General features: G+C 50.4%; 1 long non-coding RNA gene across 2 annotated transcripts; it reads right to left on the bottom strand.

The window, feature by feature from the left end:
- Window positions 1-1,572: 1,572 nt before the first annotated feature.
- LOC141986105 (uncharacterized) lies at window positions 1,573-4,182 on the bottom strand. 2 transcript variants are annotated; one of them, XR_012639201.1, is made up of 4 exons: window positions 4,054-4,182; window positions 3,420-3,572; window positions 1,844-2,004; window positions 1,573-1,690 (listed from the first exon to the last, which is right to left on the bottom strand). It is a non-coding gene; the product is annotated as an uncharacterized LOC141986105 (long non-coding RNA). The 2 variants fall into 2 exon arrangements; XR_012639200.1 differs by lacking the exon at window positions 4,054-4,182 and adding an exon at window positions 3,709-3,818.
- Between the last annotated feature and the right edge of the window lie 4,351 nt (window positions 4,183-8,533).

Below are 8,533 nucleotides of genomic sequence, written 5' to 3'. Positions count from 1 at the left end.
AGCTGGAGACCGGAGATACCATGTGAACAAGATTACCTGATGCCCTCTTCATGCCCGAGAGGCTGGAGCCTCCTCCCAGAAACGCTCTCAGGAGTGCAGGTTCAAGGACTTCGCTAGGGAGCTCCTTTCTAGGAACAAAACCAGGGTGGTATGATGATGGAGATGTCTGTCCCAGAGCTAGGGAGCCAGGGACGGCGGAAGCTCCCAGCCAGGCTATGCATCGGGGATCCCATTTCTCCCCCAAGAGACCCACGTGCCCCAAAGAGTAAATAGCTCTTACCTCCAAGAGGTCATTGTCCCCATCTTGGGATCAGGCTTTAAGTATTAGGCATAAGTGCACTGTCGCATGCCCTGCTCTCCTGGGCTAACCTTCTCAGCACAGCCCAGGCATGCTCTTTTTGTCAGTGGGCAGAGCACGTCCTGCGCTGATTTCCCTTTGCAGGATCTCTGACAGGTGTTACTGCTACTCCATGAAGATTGCCAGCTGCGTCTGTAGCTCTTCTGCACTTCCTACTGCTTCTCTTGGTTTTCTAGGAGCTTCTGGAGAAACCCCTAGACCTGCTTTGGCTGCTTAACCAGTTCCTGGAACTGAGGTGGAAAATCCAGTGACCAGCTTGGTCCCTCAATAGGCCTGCATGGAAGGACAGACCTTCTTTCGGCAACCAAGACTTCCATCAGCCCTCACGGATCACAGGGGGAATTAAATCCTGCCGACTATGCAAATCATAAACAAATCTGTTCATCGTTACATGCTCCCTGGTGACCAGGCACAGAATCACAACCCTCTCGCTGGCCTAACATCCCCCATTAATGGTCCCTCAAGCACCATGGCAGTTTCTCAGCCTCTGGCCAGGTCACCACCTATAGTCCACCCTTCCAGGGCCCAGCTTGCCTCACACTAAAAGTCCAAAGAGGTCTTTCCACAGAAAGAAGCCCTTGTGCCCTTGGTGGGGCTCTTGCTCAGCCTGCAGCCCCCTTGCTGTGTTTGGTAACCCTTTCTGGGTGCATGTATGCCCCCTTCTTTGACACTGGTAGCAGCCCAGGGCCCTGTACCCAACAGCTAGGTCTGCTCTTTTCTCTTTGCTGAAGTTTTCCCTGGCTACTTCCTACCTGTCTTCTCAAGTTCCCCTCAGGACTTTTCTTGCTGCTCTGAGCTTCCTACCTTATTCTCATTCCAGTTCATAGCCCAGCTGGGTTTTATCACCGCTGAAGTCTGGCTCTATAGGGAGAGCTACATGGTCCCCCTCAGGTAGGGCTCATTCTGTAATCAGTTTGGCTGGGCCCCAAGCTCTGCAGCCCAGGGGAAAGACCCTGTTACAAGCCTTCTCTGCCCAGTCCTGCTGTTACTGGGCTGGGGTCCTTGCTCCCCATTTCAGAGCTGGTTTCCAGAGGGTCCAAGTAACACAAGCCCCACTGCCTGGAACTGGAGATTGCTTGTTCTGGTGACTCTGACATTCAGGCCCTTCATCTTTCAGAGGGTGATAGGTGTGATGAGGGGGCTGGAGAAACCCCACTGCTGATCGGAAGGAGGTCAAAGAGTCCAGACTCTGGGAGTTGAAGGGTTCGTTTGTTCTGCTTGGGAAAGTGGAGCTGGGGAGCGGAGATGCCATGGGAACAAGACGGCATAATGCTCTCTTCCAGAAACACTCTCAGGAGTCCAGGATCAAGGACGTCTCTGGGGAGCCTCTTGCTAGGGAACAAACAAGTGTGGAACATTGATGGAAACGTCTCTGTCCTGAGGCTGGGATCAAGGGATGGGGGAAGCTATCAGCTAGACAATGTATCAGGGATCCCATTTCTCCCCCAAGAGACCCCCATGTCCCGAGGAGTCCATGGCTCTTACCTCCAGGAAGGAGCAGGGTCTTCCATCTAAGACTCTTTGAGAGCCGGCGTTGCTTGCTTTGATAGGACGAGGTGACCAGTCTGCACTGCTCTGTGACGTGGCTCAGCTCCGGGATGCTCCCATCTGGGAGGCTGTGCCAGATCCCAGGGCCTGGGAGAGAGCTGGGAAGGAGGCTCCTATTTATTTCCCACCCAGAGACCCCACAGAAGGGCCAAGGGGAGAATAAAGGGCAGGAGGTGAAGCTAGCCCTAAGCCTCTGTCCAACCCCCACCTCCTCAAAAGTGGAGCTTTCCGAGCTTCAGTGGGGCTGGGGCTGTGGCCCTGACACAACGGCCTTTCTGCACCGTATGGGGCAGGGAGAGCTTTGCCTGGGAGCAGGGGTAATGGGATGGGGATGGGTGTGAGGGAAAGAGCTCCTGTCCCAGAGGAAGGAATCTGAGAGGGGAGAGAGTGCCAGGGGGCTCCATTTCCCCTTCCACTAGCTCCCCACTGACAGGGACCAGAGCAGTACCTGCAGCAGGGAGTGGGAGTTGCTGGTGGCCTCAGAGGCACAGCCCCTGCAGTGCCTCAGGCACCTGGCGCAAGTGCCGGATGATGTGGACCTGGCGCCTAATATTGGCCGTGACGGCCTCCTGCTGCAAGGGATCGAGAACCTGTCATAGACTCAGACGCCCACGAGGAATCAGGGGGGATTAAGGGCACCTGGAATCAGCAGCATTTGCACCCAGCACCTGCCCAACTCTGCGGGATGGATTCACCCTCCTGACCCCCAGAATGGAGTCTTGTTGTGCTTTCGAGTCACCTTCAGTGGCAACCCCCCTCCTTGTAGGGTGAGCTCCTGCCACCACCCCCTCAGTGCCCCTGACAGCTGTTCCACCTCCAATCCTCAGCCCAAGTTCTCAGAACCGTCTCCTCCACCCCTACCCAGGCAGGGCAGGGAGGGGGCTCTAGCAGGAGGGAGAAGGGATTCTGGCAGCAGTGAAGTGGGATGGGGGGAGGTTGAGACCTGTCCCCAAGTCATCCCGGCCATTCATGCTGAAGCCACAGCATGGCAGCCCTGGGGAATGGGGCAGATCAGCAGCCCCTGCTGACTGAATCCTTCCGTTCTCTCTAGAGCGGGTCCAACCCTGCCAGCAGCAGGACAAGCTTCCCCCGCCCATGTGCCTCACAACTGCCTGGTCTGTCACCATGACCCGTCAGTCCCTGGCCTCCCAGGCTGCCAGTGATGGGAGCAACTCTGGGTGGTGGCTCGGGTGACAGGAGAGGCTCGCAGAGGGCACTTAGGGGACTCTGCTGCTCTTCCCAAGAGCGATAACACAGTGTCCTAAGAACATAAGTCCATGATGAGGCAATGCTTGTCATTAATTAACCTTGCTAAAGAGCTGGGTTGGAGCTGCTCCAGGGACAAGCTGGCTCCCTCCTGCTCATGGAGGTGAATTCATCTCCCTTCCCAGGAGCACCTCCTCTCACCCTCGTTCCCCACCAGGCTCCTTGCTGCCAGGCCAGCGAATGGCCATAGGATGGGAATGAGGCCTGGGCCCTGCCTCAATCTCCTGAGTCTAATGCAGCTGCTTACCTTGTCCCCCATCAGCTGCTGGCCTTTCCCTAGGAGGGAGTATGTGAGGAGCAGCCCAGCCTGGCTGACATGCAGCAGGGGGTCGTGGATGGCCAGCACTGCCGTGCGGAGGAAGAATCTTCTCTGCTCCTTTGAAAAGAACTTCCTGAAGACCTAAAACCAACCATATGTGAGGCTTCAGCAGATTGCCCAGAACCAGGCTCCAAATTCTGGACTAGAACGGCATCTCCGTCTAGTGGCTCCAGGAGGCAGCCACCCCCACTCCCATGCCCCGGCAGAGCGTCCTTACCTCCCCCACCCTGGCTGTGTTCTTGTAGCCCAGGAGCCTGCTGTCCTGGTGCCAGTCCCAGACCCACAGGTCTTCGGCCTCATGGATGGTCAGGCCCGGGAAAGAGAGACACACACATTTGTCATTCTGGTTGCAGTGTTTGTCTCCTTCTAATCCCATTGGTGGCTGCACAGTGGGCAGAGTCCTCGCTGCATGCCTGGCCCAACACAATTGCAGGGGGTGGTGTAGAACTCCGAAAGAGATAGAGAGAGACTCATCCCCCAGCTGGGGTCAGTCTGAGAGAAATTGGCTGGGGTCCCAGTCTCACTCTTCTAGCGGGTGCCATTTCCCAGCTGAGTTCCTTACCCCTCTGGTGCAGCAGCAGCTGGTAGAGCCAGTAAACCCCCTCCCTGGCCTGCCGGCTGATGTCCTTCGATGGGTCACAGATGAACAGAGCCAGATTTGCCACATGGTGATACATCCTGGGGAATTCGGCTGAGTTCTAATGGAAGGGAGAGGGAGAGGGAACTCCATCAGCATTTTCCTGTCAGCTCCCAGGCCCCGCCCTGGGCCAGGACTCTCCTTCCCCTTAGCCCCTCTGCAGGAGATGCTAGAGCATAGGAGCTAGAGCTAGACCCTTAATTTTCTCTCCCTACAAGGGAGCCTGGAGCACAGGGATGTGGGCAGGGCCCTCCATGAGGATTTGCTTCCCTGTCTGCTCCAGGATGACAGGAAGGCATGAATCTGGAGCAGGGTCCCCTTAAAAGCCCACAGTCCTCACTTAACCAGGACAAGAACTTGACTCAAGCCAAGCTCATTTCATAGATTCATAGATTCATAGATATTTAGGTCAGAAGGAACCATTATGATCATCTAGTCTGACCTCCTGCACAACGCAGGCCACAGAATTTCATCCACAACTCCTAAAAAAAACCCCTCACACCTATATCTGTGCTATTGAAGTCCTCAAATCATAGTTTAAAGACTTCAAGGAGCAGAGAATCCTCTAGCAAGTGACCCGTTCCCCATGCTAAAGAGGAAGGCGAAAAACCTCCAGGGCCTCTTCCAATCTGCCCTGGAGGAAAATTCCTTCCTGACCCCAAATATGGTGATCAGCTAAACCCTAAGCATATGGGCAAGATTCATCAGCCAGATACTACAGAAAATTCTTTCCTGAGTAACTCAGATCTCACCCCATCTAACAGCCCGTCACAGGCCATTGGGCCTATTTACCATGAATATTTAATTACCAAAACCATGTTATCCCATCATCCCATCTCCTCCATAAACTTACCGAGTTTAATCTTAAAGCCAGATAGGTCTTTTGCCCCCACTGCTTCCCTTGGAAGGCTATTCCAAAACTTCACTCCTCTGATGGTTAGAAACCTTCGTCTAATTTCAAGTCTAAACTTCCCAGTGACCAGTTTATAGCCATTTGTTCTTGTGTCCACATTGGTACTGAGCTTAAATTTTAATTCCTCTCCCTCTCTGGTATTTTTCCCTCTGATATATTTATAGAGAGCAATCCTATCTCCCCTCAACCTTCTTTCAGTTCGGCTAAACAAGCCAAGCTCCTTGAGTCTCCTTTCATAAGACAGGTTTTCCATTCCTCGGATCATCCTAGTAGCCCTTCTCTGTACCTGTTCCAGTTTCAATTCATCCTTCTTAAACATGGGAGACCAGAACTGCACACAGTATTCCAGGTGAGGTCTCACCAGTGCCTTGTAGAACGGTACTAAAACCTCCTTATCTCGACTGGAAATACCTCGCCTGATGCATCCCAAGACCGCATTAGCTTTTTTCACGGCCATATCACAATGGCGGCTCATAGTCATCCTGTGGTCAACTAATACTCCAAGGTCCTTCTCCTCCTCCGTTACTTCTAATTGATGCGTCCCCAGCTTATAACTAAAATCCTTGTTATTAATCCCTAAATGCATGACCTTACACTTCTCACGATTCAATTTCATCCTATTACTATTACTTTAGTTTACAAGGTCATCCAAATCTTCCTGTAGGATATCCCAGTCTCTCTCTAAATTAGCAATACCTCCCAGCGTTGGATCATCTGCAAACTTGATTAGCACACTCCCACTTTTTGTGCTGAGATCAGTAATAAGAAGATGAAATAAGATTGGTCCCAAAACTGATCCCTGAGCAACTCCACTGGTAACCTCCCTCCAGCCTGACAGTTCACCTTTCAGCAGGACCCGCTGTAATCTCCCTGTTAACCATTTCCTTATCCATCTTTCAGTTTTCATATTGATCCCCATCTTTTCCAATTTAAATAAAAAGTCCCCATGTGGCACTGTATCAAATGCCTTCCTGAAATCTAGGTCAATTAGATCCACTGCGTTTCCTTTGTCTAAAAAATCTGTTACTTTCTCAAAGAAGGAGATCAGGTTGGTTTGGCATGATCTACCTTTTGTAAAACCATCTTGTATTTTGTCCCATTTATCATTGACCTCAATGTCCTTAACTACTTTCTCCTTCAAAATTTTTTCCAAGACCTTGCATACTACAGATGTCAAACTAACAGGCCTGTAGTTACCCAGATCACCTTTTTTTCCCCCTTTCTTAAAAATAGCAACTATGTTCGCAATTCTCCAATCAAACGGTACAACCCCTGAGTTGACAGATTCATTACAAATTCTTGCTAATAGGCTTGCAATTTCATGTGCCAGTTCCTTTAATATTCTTGGATGAAGATTATCTGGGCCCCCCGATTTAGTCCCATTAAGCTGTTCGAGTTTCGCTTCTACCTCAGATATGGTAATATCTACCTCCATCTCCTCCTTCCCATTTGTCATGCTACCATTATCCCTAAGATCTTCATTAGCCTTATTAAAGACTGAGGCAAAGTATTTGTTTCGATATTGGGCCATGCCTAGATTATCCTTGACCTCCACTCCATCCTCAGTGCTTAGCGGTCCCACTTCTTCTTTCTTGGTTTTCTTCTTATTGACATGGCTATAGAACCATTTACTATTGATTTTAATTCTCTTTGCAAGGTCCTTCTCACTTTATCCCTTCGTGTTCTGACCTCAAGAAGGTAGCTTTCCTTGCTGATCCCTCCCATCTTCCACTCCCTGTATGCTTTCTCCTTTTTCTTAATCACCTCTCCGAGATGCTTGCTCATCCAGCTTGGTCTACAACTCCTGCCTATGAATTTTCCCCCCTTTCTTGGGATGCAGGCTTCTGATAGCTTCTGCAGCTTTGATTTAAAGTAATCCCAGGCCTCCTCTGCCTTTAGATCCATAAATTCTTCAATCCAATCCACTTGCCGAACGAATTTCCTTAATTTTTGAAAGTCAGCCCTTTTGAAATCCAAAACCCTAGTTGCAGATTTATTGTTTGTTGATCCTTCCATTCAGTTTGAACTGAATTAGCTCATGATCCCTCGAACCAAGCTTGTCCCCTACCAGCATTTCTTCCAGGAGGTCCTCACTATTCACCAAAACCAAATCTAGAATGGCACCCCCTCTTGTCGGTTCAGCAACTACTTGACGAAGGAATCCATCAGCTATCGCATCTAGGAACATCTGAGCCCGATTATTATTACTAGCACTCGTCCTCCAGTCTAGATCTGTGAGGTTAACATCTCCCATGATCACGCAGTTTCCATTCGTGTTTACTTCATGAAAAACATTAAAGAGGGCTCGATCCATATCCACATTATATCCCGGCGGTCTCTAGCACACTCCAAGCACTATCCAAGGGGAGGCGCGAGTTGTTTTCTTCCCCAATGTCATTTTTGCCCAGACGGACTCTGTCTTATCCATTCCATCGCTGATTTCTTTACATTCTACCTCCTCATTGATAGACAATGCTACTCCACCACCTTTACCTTTATTTCAGTCTTTTCTAAACAGCACATACCCTTCAATACCCGTAGTCCAGTCATGACGACTATTCCACCCTGTTTCTGTTATCCCTACAATATCTGGTTTCACTTCCTGCCCCAGTAGCTCTAGTTCCTCCATTTTGTTACCTAGGCTCCTCGCATTGGTGTACAAACATCTTCATTTTTGCTCTTTGGCCTCGCTCACGTTCTTTACCCAATAAGGCACGGTCATTCTACAGCCAGTAGAAAATATTAGACTGGTGTCCACACTGCCCTTCCTCCTTATAGCCATTCTCCTACCCACGGCTGTATCCTTTCTTACTTTGTTTTCTTCCCTCTCAAGGCTAAAATCCGGCGTGGACATTACCTGGACATCCCCCAACCAACCATCTCCCCCAGATTCCTAGTTCAAAGCTCTCTTAATCAGTTGTGCCAGCCTCTATCCTAGAAGTCTATTTCCTTCCCTACTAGGATGAAGTCCATCCCGAGAGAACTGTCCTCTGTCCAGGAATGCCTCCCAGTGGCCAGACGTCCCAAAGCCCTCCTTCTAGCACCACTGCCTGAGCCATCTGTTGACAGTCATAATCTTGTCACGCCTTTGTTGCCCTTCTCCAGGAACAGACAAAATCCCACAACAGATCACCTGAGCCTCGATTTCCTTAAGCGTCTTCCCCAGCCTAGCACAGTCTCCCTTAATCCTTTCCAGCGAGACTCTAGCCGTAACATTTGTTCCCACATGAAGGATAAAAAGGGGATTCTTTCCCGCTCCCTTTAGGATCCTTTTCAACCTCACATCTACATCCCATATCTTAGCACCTGGAAGACAGCACACCCTTCTATTCTCTGGATCAGCTCTGGTTACAGGCCTGTCTAGTCTTCTCAGTAAAGAGTCCCCAGTCACGTAGACCTGCCTTTCCCTGGTGACGATGCTATTCTCCAGTCTATCCCCTGTTCCCTCTGGCTGCAAGTTCTTTCCATTCCTATTCTCCCTTGTAATCCTCT

The sequence above is a fragment of the Natator depressus genome, chromosome 4 (genome assembly GCF_965152275.1).
Source record: "Natator depressus isolate rNatDep1 chromosome 4, rNatDep2.hap1, whole genome shotgun sequence".
Classification (NCBI taxonomy): Eukaryota; Metazoa; Chordata; order Testudines; family Cheloniidae; genus Natator; species Natator depressus.
Note: the sequence above shows the minus strand (reverse complement) of the source record. Positions and strands in the feature narration are given on the sequence as shown.